This window comes from Ischnura elegans, chromosome 10 (assembly GCF_921293095.1).
Source record: "Ischnura elegans chromosome 10, ioIscEleg1.1, whole genome shotgun sequence".
Classification (NCBI taxonomy): domain Eukaryota; kingdom Metazoa; phylum Arthropoda; class Insecta; order Odonata; family Coenagrionidae; genus Ischnura; species Ischnura elegans.
In genome coordinates, this window is record NC_060255.1 from 44,903,678 (window position 1) to 44,919,976 (window position 16,299).

A 16,299-nucleotide genomic window follows, 5' to 3' on the forward strand; every position below is an offset into this window, starting at 1 on the left:
CGGTGCGGAAACGTGACGTACAGGAAGGATAACGAGATAATACAGAAGCGTTTGAAATGTAGGTGTGGAGGAGAATGAAGAAAGTTAATTGGACGGATAGGAAGAGGAAAGACGAAGTGTTACAGATGTTAGGCGAGGGGAGAAAGTTATTAGATGAGATAGAGAAAGACAGGAGGGCCTATAGAAAATAATGCTAATTACGCTGGGAAGAGGGAGGACGAGAATGTGATATAATGTATGCTCTTATGACAATGAGAGAGACAATAGCAATCATGACAATGTATATAAGGTCATTCTCTTGCTGTATCCTGTATTTGCACCTGACGATGTCGCAAGGCAACGATACTGGTCGATATTAAAATCATTTGTGTGAAATTTAAAAGGTTTTTAGATTCAACATGAAGTAATTTCACCATGTCACGCCTTACACTATCAATTTTATTACGAGAATAGGGGCCGTATTTTTAAACAATACTCTTATCGCCGGAGTGGGATGAGAAAGAGTTGTATCTCCACCTACTATTCGCAGTCAAGAACGTTCCTACAGCAACACCAAACTCTTCCTCTTCGAAGTAGTGGGTGTTGAGTTGATCGCTGAAATTCTCATATCTACGTCATGCTTTGTGTGACGTTTGCTGCCCACAGTTCATTGCGGCAAGAACGCATCAACAAAAAGAAGATCGCTTTTATTAATAAAACTGGAGGACAACAAGATGGACAGGCTTACAAGGGAAGAGACGAAGTTGTTGATTGGCGTCATAACTAGCGTCTGGAGGTGTTGGAAAGCAAGAAGACGGATGCATTATGGAAGGCGAAGAAGGCGAGAGCCTAGTTGAATGTGCAGGACGAATTTAATTCGAACGAATTTGTTCGGAAGGTAAGTATGTTTGTTTGGAAGTATGATGGTGATAAATGCATTGTCTGATAGTTGAAAAGATTTTTGTTTCAATGAACAATTAATTATTAAAAATTGGTTGCTGACTGATCGCTAACTATTTATCAAAGTCATAATTTTAAAACTATCTATAAATTCGGAGACATTTTCATGAAGAGCCATTCTGCGATTGCGACTATCCATGCTCGGCAGTTCGCGAGACAACTTGCTCATTTTCAACAAAAATCTAACATAACTCGTGTAAGTCTGTTGGTAACATCGACGTAGCTCATTCTAGGTTCGTAGCTAGTTCATTGGTTTTGGGGTTTAAAAACCGGTGAAAAGCTATAACTTTTTTTTAAATTCTTTGCTGAAATCCTCATAAAGTGCACTTTGGTGGTAGATTGCAAAAAACCTTCGTGATTATGTCGCGGCCAGAGATTTTCCACGAAACGTATTTCCCTTCATTTCCAATACAAGATTAGACGTGATTCGCGCCATGCGATACAAGTAAATCTTATTTTCCTGCGCCGAAATCAAAAGCTTCACAACAATAATTCCAAGTTAATGGAATGTTAATGGAATTATTATTGTGAAGCTTTTGGTTTCGGCTTGTAGCGGCGGGGTAGGGGTAACAATTAAAACGACTCCGCAATGGTGGCGGAGTTGCTGTAATTGTTATTTAGTGGCAAAGTAAATAAATTCGTGAATATACGTAGTGTACGTGTAGCATTATCAATTGTGGCTGTAGTGATGGATATTTATTTTTGGTTTGGTTACAAGTCCAGTGATATATTTTGTCGTAAATCTCAATGTAACGGATAATTTTTCTATCTCACAGCGTACCGCCAAGCAATTGAGGAAGAGTTGCGATAATATCAAGATGAGGAAACGGGAAGAGCTGGCGAATGAAAGGCAGGAGATGATGAAGAGTGGTGGCGGACCAATGACACCCACCAGTAAGGAAGATTTGCCACCAGAGATGGAAATAGCCTCGCCGTCCGTCTCCTAGTCTCCGGCGAATGCTGGGGACTCTGATGCGTTGGCGGTCCCTAGCGTTTCCCCGGTGGGTAGGGATGGGACCTTGGATTGTTTGCTTCCTCTCAACATTTCTGAGATATCAGGCAAGTTGATTAAAAAAACGGGTATGTTCCTATCATTATTAAAGGGAATTCCTTAGTGTTGCACTGAGATTATTATCAAGTAAAATATTATCATGTTGCATCTGTCAGTCAAAAAATATAAAATGTGTACAGTACCATGATTGTGCTTAAAGGAATACAACTTCGTTAAATAGAAATTGACCTGCATCATACTAGCCTTTGTGTATTGTGTGGTTATTTTTCTGTGACCTTTATAAAATGTCATTGCATATCCAATATAATCATCATGGTTGAAGTTAAGTTGAGTTACTTGATGCTATTTCCAGGAATTATGTCACATGATTTTCATTAATCAACGTTATACTTTCTTATTTTTCCTCTGAGTTAAATGACCACCATCGAGAGGAAGCATACACTCCGAGGATGCAATCTGCAGGGACTTCTTGCAGTACAAAAAGGGCATAATTAATCAGGGAAGCGGCCATTGAGAAGGAGATGGAGGCTAGGCTGGGACTCATGGCATCTTACAATGAAAAGTAGGATGCCATCCAGCGGATCCGGAAGAGGGAAGCGGAGATTGCTTGTGCTATTAAGGAGCAGGAACTTGCCAATGCAAAGGCTGCTGGAAACATCATCCATATGCAGGAGGAATTTAAGAAGTGTATCCAAGGCATACAGCTTCAAACAGAGGAGGCGAAGTTGAAGCGTGTGGTATTTGTTATGATATATTTTGCTTGGTGTTGCTTGTGCTTTCATTTTAAAATTCTCCATTATCTTGATGTTTTTAAAGTCATTAGCAAATGATTATCTGACAAAGGTTATTCAGGGAAAATATATTCATTGCAATTACCTAATTTTAGGGATAATGAAAACAAAATAAATGTAGTTAGAAGTTTGATGCACGTTTCAGTTTGAGCCTCTGCAGAATAGGCAAATTAGTGATGGGAATTCAAACTTAAAATACTGGTACTAGCCTTAGGCTCAGTTTATGGAGGCTTTCAATTTTGAAACCCAGTGTGATAAAATTGAATCCATGCAATGCTCTCTGAAATGAATTATTACAAATGAAGATATTAAAAGCATGTGAATGATCATTGTGTTTGCATATGGATATTAAGGTATAATGCATGCTTTGAGAGACCTAATTATGCCTGTATTATTGCATGGAGTTTATATGTATCATATGCTTATATGCCACTTCTTTGCAAGCTTTCAGATACTCCTCTATGAATTCCTCCTCTTCCTTGACATTGGTCAGCTCCTGCTCCTGCTTCTCTCTCCTGGGCTGCTGGATACCTCGATGTCATGAAAGATGCCATAACTCTGCTGCCTGCTTCTATGCCTTAACCTGAACCATTTCCTGTGGTGATGGTGCCCTCTCTGTAACTGGAATGAGAACTTCTGCACCTGCATGGCTTTTCCCCGCCTTCATTACTCCTGCCTTTCATAAGCCATATCCCATCTCTTCCTCATCTAATTCTGCACATCCAACTAGCAATTTTGCCTTTTTTGCATTAGATTTTGCATCGTCTTCTTGCTATCGGAAATGTGTTTTGTGATTTTAATTTCAGTGCCAGCCAACAACTTTGTTCTTCCTTAGTAAATTTCTCTTGTTTTTGTAAATGTGTTTAATTTTCATTTAATAAAGCTAAATTCAATTGAACCTGTATAATGTTATTTAGCTGCATTTCCCAATCCCTATATATGTATATCTTTCTTTCAATCTTTTCAGGTAAAATGATGACATAGGTAAAGGCAAGATGTAATGTAGTATGCATTCTTTTCATACAGTGAGTGGTCAACATCAAACGTGCAGTATGAGGTTCAAAATGAAGCAATTTTTTGGATAATTTTAACATGTTGGTGAAGGTAACACGAACTAATGGTTGGAAAAACTTTCGTTTAGCAAATTAAGTGAGTAATATTTATGTTAACGTGTAAGTTATTACTGCCTCCAGGTCAATCATTGCTGCTTTATCAATTTTATAGTTGCTTTCATGTAAAATTGTAAAAGACGTTTATTCATACCACCCATGAGTGAAAATAATTTAGTACTAATCAAGTAGTATGCTTGAACAATTCCACTAATTAGTCATTTCACTGCTTACTCAAGGCATTACTGCCTTTAAAGGATCAAAGTTTTTAAAAATTCCATTTTATATTTTAAGTAGTATCAGTCACATATATCAATCGTCACTGAATATGAAGGTTGATTGAGTATGTCTGCGGACTTGATTCTCCTATGTACTAGTGTTCCATTGCTGACATAGAATTCCTTATTTACATTCTTGATTACTTGCTCCATGTTGTAAGATATAAATAGCCAATTCAGAATATGAATAACAGGGGTAGGCCTTCCATTACCTTACTCTGTAATTCCTTCCTTCTATCAGCCCTTCCATCAGACAGTCATGTTTCATTATCTGGCTGATTACCACTCCATTTTTTAATTAAAAGTGATTCTGCTAAGGTTAGTTCAAATATTTATAATTTTAAAATAGAACTGTTTAATTTTATTTATTTCTTGAAATTACATTGCTAAAATCCAATTTTTTGGCATAATTATTATTATCACCCATGCATTATTAATGATTATTTATGCATACCATTGTATGTATGTCCCTACAAATATGAAATGGGTACTTTGAAAGGGCCTAACATAATGAGATAGGGTATTAAATTAGGAGAATGAAGTACCCGTGACAAGAGATAACTCTACCTATCTTCATGTTGTTAACTGTATTTATACATTGTAAGGGACATGCAAAGGAAGTGGGAGTCTTGGGCAGGAAAGGAAAATGAAGGAACTACCTAGGTATATGGATTTTCATTGGAATAATATAATTTTATTCAAGACTAAACAAGACCCATTACAATGGAACAGTACAGTATGGAGGTGTGTTTCGGAAGAGCTTTATGTATCAGTTAGAAAAATACACTAAAGGGATAAGCAGAATCCCATTTATTAAGAAGTAGAATTACTCAGCAACCACGGTTTGCCTCAGCTTGATATTTTCAAACCATAATATGCCTTGAGATGAAGCTGCCAATTTCAACATAAGATACGTTGTGATAAACTTGCTAAGTAAACATTTACATACCTTTACGTTTAATGAAAACCATATGATCTATTCCGGTTTCCGTACAATTAGCCTAACTCACAGTCGGAACATAGGTGCAGTCGATACCACCCAATACGTATACTCTAGGAAATCAACCTTTGTCATAAAAATATGTCTTACATCTAGCAGTATTTTCCTCTGAAATTGGCAACTTATGTTTACATTTGTAACGAGGTATCAATGCCACCAGGTCATTACTGATGCTCTGTAACGGTTACCAAATATTTTGAACTCAATACCTTATAACACTTCCCCTCCAAATGGAAAATTTTCATTCATACAATTTCCAAACTAAGGAGAAATCATACCTTAATTATTCTCAACACCGTCCCCTGAGCAACTCCGGGTAGATCGCCACAAACGAGATTTAATACTGTGTTACATAATCAAAGCGATAATATAAATCTTGCGTAAAAATACCACATACCTGGAATGACCCGGAGGCATAAAACCTAAAGGCAATTAGCAGTTTTAACATATACGGAATCGTCAGAACACGATTGCTTAAATGTTCACTCCATTCAGAGGGTAAAATAACGTCTGTTACGGTTCATATTGTGAAGCGATACCTCTGGAGAAATTCCTTTCTGAATAGTAGTACTCAATGATATTCTACCTATCCCTTAAGTGTATTCGTCCAACATAAATATACGACTCTTTCAACACATACCTTGAAAATTCAGCATCCATTTCATAACAACGGTTGTTTACTTACAGACTTAACGCTTTTTTCGTTCTTTTTATACGTTTCCTCATAACAGGCATATATTATGAAACAAATAAATATCATCACGTTAAAAAAGCGTAATTTTTATGGAATTTTGATCGCATACTGCAAAATGTGTCCGGAAAAAAATGACAAAATCCGGAGGTTAACAACGCATTCCGCCATATTAGGCCTTGAAACAGTTCCTACAATTTAGAAGGGTGGTCTGATCCATGCTCAAAATAGTAGGGAGAAATTCGGTAAGCTTGTAGATGGAGTTGATTCTACTAAGAAGGAGGTACGTTTAAAAAACGCTTGGAGGTTGATTTCCCCCTAGTAACGCGTCACACAGGAAGAGTCGTTCCTCTAGGAACGTCTTAAAATACGGCCCTAGGAGTTGTATTCAGAATGAAAGGGAGTAGGCTGTGTTGTGAGTTAAAGTGGAAAGCCCAAGATGGGAATGGATACAGCCGGAATGTTCCTCAAATGCTCAATTCAAACCCACCATGACCGGCAAAATACTTAACAACAACAATAATAATGATAATTGAGTATTTGCTTTGGACTGTGTATTCACCGCGGAACGTCCTTGGGAGAGGGGTCAGCAGTATGAGGTCGCCTTCTGGCGAGCGCATCACACACGTCGCATTCATGTACGCACCTCCGGACGGAAGAAAATAAAAAAACGACGATCGACGAGCGGAAGAGATGTGACGAGAGAGGCGGAGGTTGGTTACAGGCGGCCACAAGGAGGGAGGGAGTTCCCCCGGCTTGCAGGCGTCGCGTCCGTCGGCCAGAGGTTCATCTCGCATCCGAACTACCAACGATCCTATTTTTAAAGTAGCGCCCAAATCAGTTTTTCACTATTTCGGGAACGGGGGACTTAGGAGGGGAGGGAGGGACGGACCACCCCGGAAGGCAGGAGGGGGAAAGACTAAAAGTGGATGGAGGGACCGGGGGGGGGGGGGTTTAGGTGAGGGGTTTCCTTAGTAGGGGGAGGGGCAAGAACGAAGAGTGAGTGACTACGGTCGGAGCAGAACATATAGGTGCACTCGAGGTAGGATGGATTAAAGGTATTCTACCGGCCAGCTATGGAAGAGAAGCAGGAAAGAAATATTGGGCGGAATAAATCAGGCGAGGAGAGTATCCCGCAAAAATAAATACTTAGTTCAAAAACCTGGTGGTCTCCGGCGAGAACACTTAATGGAATTTGCTGAACATTTTGAATGAATAAATTGAAACTTCGTCATTCCACAGAATTTTAAATAAAACACGACCATGGTTTCAAAGGTTTACCCCATGCGGTGGTGGATCTGTGGGGGGGGGGGGGGGGCTGAGGGGACTATTGCCCCCTCCTTGGGTATCCAATTTACACTATAAAGAATGATAATTTCTTCCGACCCCCAATTCGAATCCCTCGACGATTGTCTTCATCAGGCCATCATGTTTCAAAATATGGCCTATGAGGTTGTTCCGTCTTCTTATTAAGTTTTCATCAGGCTTCTCTTCTCTACTACTCTTCTTAGGACTAACTCGGTCGATCCATTTGATCCTCATCATCCTTCTGTAGCACCACATTTCGAAGGCCTCTATCTTCGCTTTCTCCGCAGCTGTCACTGTCCATGCCTCATTTCGGCAGAGAAGCATACTCCAAATGTAGGATCTTATGAATTGTTTCCTTACTTCCATATTTAAGTTTCCCGTAGTAAGCTGGTCTCTCTTTTGGTGGAATGGTCTCTTCGCTTGAGCTATTCTGCTAATAATTTCCTCTTGCTTCTCCCGTCACTAGTGATCCTGCTTCCCAAATAACAGAATTAACCCACCTCCACCAGTGATTGCTTCCTTATTTTAATGTTAGTCTCGAATTCTTCTCTTTTGCTGCATATTAATATCTTGGTTTTCTTTGCGTTTATTATCAGTTGATATTTACCCATTACCCTACCCATATTAACCAGGCAATACAGCGGGAAATTTAAACATTGACGTGAACAAAAAAATATTTATAAAAACTGACATTCATAGATCGCTTCTCTACGAAAGTCAGACATGGAAAAAAAATATTTATAAAAACTGACATTCATAGATCGCTTCTCTACGAAAGTCAGACATGGACAATGAAAACAGCGGAGAAATTAAGGGTGGAGATATTCGAAATGTGGTGCTACAGAAGAATCATGAAAATAAATTGTATCGACCGAGTGCGCAGAGAGGAAGCCGGAGAGAGTATGAAAGAAGGGAAGCCTCGGAAAAATCCAAAGGGCATCCGAAGGCTAGCAAAACAAGAAGGCCAAAAGCTTACACGGCCATCAGCTTAACGCACGGTGACCTAATGAAAATAATCCTCGAGAAAAACCTGGATGACAATTATGGAGAAGTAGAGACCTGGAATAAATTGTATGGAGTAGGTAAGGAGAATTTGATAGATATTTAAATTAAAGGCAATGAAAATATTCACTGATAGTAGAATGGAGTGGTAAACTGCATCAAACCAATCATAGGATTGTTGACAGTGATGATGATGAAGGTTGGTTTACATGGAAAACTTTGCTCATCGCCCGTCCCTAAATAGAACTTCCACATTCGAAGGAATCGTCCAACAATCGATCAATCGACTAACAAGAACCGAACTCACGATTAATTAAAAGAATTCGGTACACATAAGGCTAAGCTAAGTCACGATCGAAAACACTTCCCCATTTTGCCATTTACTCGTTAATTCAAAATACGAAAACGCTAGATTTGTGACCCACTTTTCATAAGTTGGTGACGTCACTAGATGGGACATACGCTTCCAAAGCCACAATAACGGTTCTAATAAAATACAATCTGGAATCGTAAATTTCAAATTAGGAGCCCCAGTCACACGCCAAAAAAACGGCGAGCTTATGCGAATTAACACGTTCCCAAGAACGAAGCTCTGAGATTCGCCTTCTTCTGATGTACTCGCTTAATTTACAAAATAAGAAACATACACTTTACAATGAGAGACGTCTTGGGTCGACTCGCGTGCGGTTTTTAACGAGAAATTTCCACCGCAAGAAAACTCAACACGGTTTCCCCAGGGGTGAGTTTTCATGACGGAGAGAAGTAGCTTCTTGAATGAGAATGACGCGACGTCACACAACACGTGAGGAGAGAGGGAAAAGAAGACTCTAGCGTGACGGAGCGTGACAACGCGGAGGGATAGGAGGATAATATGGCAGAAAAAATGAAAGAACATAAAAAGTATATGCCAAGGACGTGATATCACATCATGTCCTGAAAGGATTTGAGGTGATCACGGAAATTTGACATTCTTGAAATTTGACGGAAATTACAAATAGCGGCTTTCAATGTCTCTCGGGCTTCGTTCCGCATTAGCCAATCTATTTCTGCCGCCGCTCCGATGAAATACTTTTTCATCGCCCTCAGGGCTGGTTGATCAGGTTGACGAGCTTCTATACAATCGGAGTCAGTTGAGACCGTTAAGTGGGCTTACATACAATCTTAATCGGATTGTATCTAAGCCCGCGACCTGAGCACTAGCCATCAATGAGCCTCGAAGAAGATAAAAAAGATTTCATCGAAATGTCGACAGAAATTGAGTGCCTAACCCGGAGGGCCGCCCGAGATACCTTAATCTAATTACGAATAACCTAGGTTCTACTTCTTCTCTTATAAGGGTTACCCATGTTGTTGAAGCCATGAATTCTGGAAAAAGCTGCCGATTTTTCGCCAAGACTTGGTCAAGGCAAGGGATTGAGAAACGGAAAAACATGGGCTATTTATTTTTCAAGCTATCATAACCAACAGTAAAATGAAAAAGGTAAACGCGTCCACAATCTAAGTAAGATTCAGAGGAAGATTTTTCCCTCTTACCCCTTTCTCGTCTCCCCGTTGCATTCACCACACAAGAGAGAGGAGGGGTTTTCAGGGCACGGCAAGGGGCGGACTCCCCCCCACCTCCCTTCCACAGCAAAACCTGTCCCACCTGCTTCTCCCCTCCCCCTTCACCCAAGGACCATGAATGGCGAAGGGTGTTTGCGTGTCGCGGCAGAGAAATATTTCATTAATGGAATAAAAAAATGAGAGGGAGAAGAAGTGCTTTAAAGCCATAACTCGTCAGTCTAGCATACACGGATGATAAAAAAAAAAACTAAAAAAAAAGGAAAAATAAAATGTAAAAAAGTTTTTTTTATTTACTCTTCCGTGCTTCCACCTCAACCTGCCTCCCCACCTCTTTCAGGATCTATTTTTTATTTTGTTTTTCCGCCTCCCACCCCGCGAGCCCTTGCTCCGTTGCCTCTGGGGGATGTGCTCTCCCGGCCTTAACCCTTCCCCCGGATTAATGACGTTCACGTAAAAAAGAGGAAGGGCGGTTGCCATGGGACGGTGCTCGACGACACCGCGCGCTGGATGTCCCCGCAGCGTTTACGTCCGCGCAGCATTCCGCAATGACCGAGGGCGAATGGCAGAGGGTGTCACCTCGCACAGTTTCAACAAAAACATAGAGCCGGAACTAGAGCTTTGTTCGAGGGAATGAGTTAATTTGCGTCACCTCGCAGTTTTTGCGGCGTGCGGCCGGGGTGCCTAATTTGAAATTTACGATTCCAGATCGTATTTAAAAGCCCTTCGTTCACTCAAATGAGCTTTGGTACTACTTTATAATTAACAAGCGATCGGTACCCGTTAACATTCAAGATACAGTGAAGACTAAAATATACCTTTAAACTCAATAAAGCAATATCATACTATAAACAGTGCGTTTAGATAAAATTAACAGTTATTCCGACAAATATCTTTCACCTAGGAAAACATCCTGCCTCTCGCCTACTCATTGATTGTCCTCTCTTCCTCCTCTCTTACATATACAACATTTTTCCAGCAACATGGATTATAGGAAATTCCATCTCTTTTCCAACCCCCAGCCCTAAATCTTAACGGTTGTAAAAATCTACGTGGATAAGTACAAAGATGATTCATTAACCATGTTCCAATTTCAGAATTTCCACGAAGTATCCCCTTCATCTATTTGTTTAACCATGTCCAGATTCTTCCCACCGCCATATGTGTCAGAACGATGCATTTTTTTACATTGCACAGACGCGTCAGACGTTACCATTTTGAAATCGGCTTCCCTGACTTAACATGATGGGGTACCCTGAACTAGGTAAATGGTGGATAATGAAGGGGGTTAAGGGGAGGGCAGGCACGACACCGCTCCTATGGATAACTGGGGCAGTGTTAGGCGGCGACTTCCTTACTGGACCAAGTCTCGCCCCATTTAAGATCGGCCTAAAATGAACAATATAGGATTGTCTTCATCAGGCCATCGTGTCTCAAGCTATGGCATATTGCGCTGTTCCGTTTTCATATCTGTGTTTTCACGAGGCTTCTCCTCTCTCCTACTCTTCTCAGGACTTCCTCATTCCTACCGCGGTATATCTATTTGATCATCATCATTTTACTGCAGCACCATTTTTCGGAGACCATAACCCTTGATTTCTCCGCTGCTGTCATTGTCCATGCCTCACTACCGTAGAGAAACGTACTAAGAAGTTCTACTAATGTAAGTTCTGATAAATGGTTTCCTTACTTCTACTCTAAAATTTCCTGCTGTACGTAAATATTTCGTTCGGTGGAATGCTCCCTTCACCTGGGCTATTCCGTTGATAATTTCTTTCTTTCATCTCTCACCGCTAGCTATCCTGCTCCCCAAATAACGGAACTCATCCACCACTACCATTTTTTGCTTCCCTATTTTAATGTTACTCTCGACTCCTTCTCTTCTGCTGCACACTAATATCTTGGTTTCCTTTGTGATTCTACTCATCATCTCCTTTGGTAAAAATTCCTAATATTGGTTTGACGCAGCTCTCCATTCTTCTCTCCTCTCCGCTAGCCTTTTCATAGAGGCGTATTTCTTCTCTTTCCCGTATTACCTGCCATATGTAACTCATTCGGGGCCGTCCCACGCCCTTCTTCATTTCCATTAGTCCTTGGATTTTTTTTAGTCAGGCCATCATGCCTCCTAATTTGGAAAACTAAGTTGTGCCGTCTTCTCCTTAAGGTTTTCAGAAGACTTCACTTTTTCCTACTCTACTTAGCACTTCCTCATTACTTACTCAATCGATCAATTTTAATCGTGATTCTACAACTATACTGAATAAATTAATATTATTATGATGACGCATACTGCACTAAATAAATTATTATCACTACAACATTGCTGGCACCCTCTAAACCTGGATACGTAACCTTCAACCAGAGAAGGACGCTATGACGAAACCGAGAGAGGACCGTCTAAATGTAGGATATGGCACGATTTTCATTAATGTCGCAGAGGGAGGTGCAGGCAGGGGAGAGGGACATACCGAGGAGGGGTGGGAAAGCTTTATGTCTATACGTATAAAAAGTCTCTCTCCTCCCGACTCGCACAAACATTGGGCCCTGAAAGATCGATTCCTGCCCGTAGTAATGCCACATCGATCAAGGCAACGAATAAGACGGGAAGGAAGAGAGAGGAGGATAAAAAGGCAAGGGAGGAGGAGATAGAGAGGGGAGGCAGAGAGAGGGTAAAGTAGGTCACCAGCTCCCATGGATTTCCGTTGGAGAGAATGGACGCCCCTGAGAGAGCCAGGGCAAGAGGGTAAGCGCGGGAAAAAGGGGTTCCAGGGTACAGGGAACGGGGGAGGGGAGGCATGCAGCCTCCATTCCGTGACGGAGGAGGCGAAGAATGGAAGCGTGCGAAGTGTGGATATGAGTGAGTCTACAGCTGGGAAAAAGGGGGGGCTGGAGGCTCCAGCGTCAAGGGGGAGTCAGCCGCGACAACGTGATTCAAAACAAATGCTTAAGGGGGGTCGTGCCGAGAGAAACGAAGTACACGTCATACATTAATGGAAACTTCGGAACATGCAAATTTCCTTAAGAACCTCATCAACTAACGTTCAGTCCAATGAAATTGTCGAACTAAGGTAGGCATGCCTATACCCAATAAAATAAATTTCAGAGCGAAAATCCCAAACTCTACTAAAGACGGTGAGAATTTTTTTACGATCCACTAATGGATAAACATTTTAGGGAATCGCAGTTTTAGATTGTTGGGATAGTGAACGTGGAACACCCGGCTCAAATCCAAGATTAATACTTAGGGCACAACCAACCACGGAGGTGCGAGGTTTCCCAGGTAAAGGAACCGCCCATCTCTACTCTAACAATGCGTGGTGAACTCTACTATCTCCTCCGATTTCTCATCGAATTGAAGTGCTGAGCGAGTAATTGAGACACCGAAGGAGAATAATCGCTCGGAAAGAAGTCGATTTGAGCTATCCGAGATTCAAACACTGATCTCCCAAGACCAGGTAGGTATGCTACCTGATATACCTCAGTCGTAACGGATTTCAGAGGGGAGTTAACCGAACAAATTGTTTCTGGGTTTGAGTCCAGAACAGAATAGTCACGCACAGCAAGACTAACAGTAAACTAACCAGCCCTGGATGGAAAAAAAGTATTCAGAATCTCGTATCCTACATGACGACAGTTTCTACTCACGCACATGGCTGTCATAAGTGGGATAGTAAGTATAAGACCATAACAGATGGCTCTAAGTAAGAAGACCATACTCCTGATTCAGCCACTTCCTCCTACTTAATCAGGGTTCCCACTATAACTAAATTATAAAATTCACGGTTTTTTCCAGGTTTTCACGGTCTAAATTGCGTGAAATTCACGGTATGTTTGATAAGCCATTTTAGGGAGAAATATTGATCTCATAAAAATCACTGGCCACACGGTAACTAAAAAGACAGCAAAAGTGATAAACGCCGGGAATACAAAACGCAGCGATGAAAGTGCACTTATGACGTCGCCTATTGTTAGCAAAATTTAGGGCCGGCTAAAGGTTGTGAGTGAGAAAATGGAGGGTGACAGGGAAGTGAAGCGGTGTCTCATTTCTCGCCAGGGTTAATGATCACTTTGGTTAAAGGTCGTCCAATCACAGCCTTAAGGTCTGAGTCGTCATGACACACGGACCAATATTTGCGCTTCGAATATACATTTGCAGATAAATGCGTGGACAGTATCTGCGAGTGACTGACCTATTTTAATTTTGATCCGTCAATCGTAGATCTAAAATCAAGTTTGAGAGGTTTTTAAGGTTTCATGACGAATTTCACGGCTATTTCCAGGTTTTTTCACGGTAGACGAAATTCACGGCTTATTCACGGTTTTAAGGTTTTCACGGTTGAGTGGGAACCCTGTTACTTCTAAACACTAATGTACCCGTTTTTAGAGCCAGTAATCAAGTTGCCCAACATAGAGTGCTTGGTATTCCCGTAGTTTTCGTTCGCAAAAACAGAAAATTTTAAATCTAGAAAGCAAGATCCATTATTAACCGTTTGCAGGAAAAATTTGTTTTTACCACTAAAATACTGGAAGTTGTGTAAGCAACGGAAACCTCTGTTAACTCTGAATCCAACGGCTCGATTGCAAATCGATTGATACCGTTGTGTGCTGTACGATGCACTCAATGCTGGTACTTCGAGAATCCAGGTATAGTATCAGTAGTAAATTCAATATTGAGCGATATTTATTTACGCTTTGAGCTCCCGATACCGATTATTCGTAACTCGAGCGTCTACGTTTTATTAAAAGACTGTAATAGCCTTGCTGATGTAGAATTATATTTAGCACGACGTTGACGTGGGCAGAACGTAGGAGTGCATACACGACAAAGGAGAACGAAAGACTGGTGCCTAACCGAATCAAGGCCTCTGCATTTCGTCAAGCATTTCCGGTTCCGACCCGGAAAAAACTCCAGGTCAAGGCCCATCGAAATAAAGAAGAAAACGTTTTCCGTGAGAAATGAGGCTGGATTAAAAATTCGTGGGAGGATAGCCCTGGCGCAAGTGAAGTTCCATACGGGTAGACTGCAGGGGCGTGGGCGCCGCGTAACAAACACGGATTGGCAGAAAGAGAGCCAGTAAGCCGTTATTCGGACGAAAATGACCCACCTGTCTCCACGGCAACGAGAGTTTACCACCGCTTCAATTCTATCATCATATCAGGGGATAGTGAAACCTAAATTATAAATAGTAAATTTTAAAATTAGGACAAAGGGCAATGTTGGATCTGAAATCGATATTGACAACAATTCCATCGTAAAAATGAAAGTGAAACTTACAAGGGTAAACCACATACCTTGCTGCGCCTGTTTCAATGCCATATTTTTTATAGCACTCGGAATGCCGACTACTTCTCGCATTGGGTAGAGGTTTCATTGAATGGCCCAATAGTTCAGCTGTAATTTATCATGTGATATGTTTAATATTCCATACATAATTTAAAAATGGAGGTCGGTTAGCGTCGTCATCTCCCAACTTGGGGATCAGGTTTCGCGGGTTCACCATGGCGAATATTTTGTTGTCTTCAATTTGACCACCCTCGCCCGATTTCAACTGCATCAACCCTAGGCAGAAGGAGAAATATTTTGACGCCAAACACCACATCTACATGACTAGAACGTGGTACGTGATCCATTTTAGTGAAATTTCACAAATTTTATCAGGGCTGATGACGAAGAATCATTCATGAAACTGGTCGCATAACAAAGTATTCTGTGAAAATTTTACTGTTTTACTTTCATCAGTAAGATGAAGAAATTACAACGTTAGACAGAAAAAAATCGAGTTTAACACTAATAACATCTTTTAATCTCAGTACACGATTTTGATCAATACAAGATTTTATACTTAGAGTACCACTAAAACTGACGCTGAATTTTTGACAGCTACGTTAGACCTGAAAAAACTCCCATTAAAATTTAAATTAGAGATTTTAAATCCAAAAGACCAGATTTTTCCGAAAATTACAACATTTTCCACCAAAGAAGGCTTGGAGAAGAAAATTTAAATGAAATTGTAATCTTCTCCTGTATTACAACGCGCCCAGTATTCCATTAAATCTATTTCCCAACTTTGACCTTCAACTCTTTCTTTCTCCCCTACTATTCAGGCCGCACCAAAAACTCAAGAATTATCTCACACATTATTCTATGTGCTACATAAACGATCCCGCCGATTTTTGACCGCCCGTTTGCCCTAAAAAATGAAAGAAAGTGAAATGTCGAAATCGGTAGGAATTCAATAAACGGTGGTGGATAATTCACAGTTTATGATTTCGAAATGTCATCCCTACTCTACAGATATTGATCGAATTAATTCCGACTTCTTGCGGCTAATAAGGCTAGTCTTCAATTGCTTGAGGCTCGATCGACATGTGACTTCTTCAGAACTAAATGGGATCCAGTAGTATTATAGTTTTATACTTGCTCCTTGGGCAATACTTGGCGGTTTAAAAAAAAAAACACTGACGTTATAAAGAGGGCCAACAACATGATAAAAAATGACAAATACGATAAAAATAAAACTTAGCCTAGTCACAGCACTCACTTTCGAGTCATTAGCAACTGAATGATTTAAATAGAGTCAAATTACGCTTATGCCGTGAAAATGATGC

At 40.8% G+C, this 16,299-nt stretch overlaps 1 protein-coding gene and 1 long non-coding RNA gene across 4 annotated transcripts in view; one reads left to right on the top strand and one right to left on the bottom strand.

Moving 5' to 3' along the window:
- Nucleotides 1–16,299, bottom strand: part of LOC124167352 (sprouty-related, EVH1 domain-containing protein 2) — a 157,974-nt gene that overhangs the window by 61,970 nt on the left and 79,705 nt on the right. The gene's annotated exons all lie outside the window — the stretch shown is intronic.
- Nucleotides 1,893–3,640, top strand: LOC124167354. Its single transcript, XR_006866668.1, has 2 exons — nt 1,893–2,688; nt 3,187–3,640. It is a non-coding gene; the product is annotated as an uncharacterized LOC124167354 (long non-coding RNA).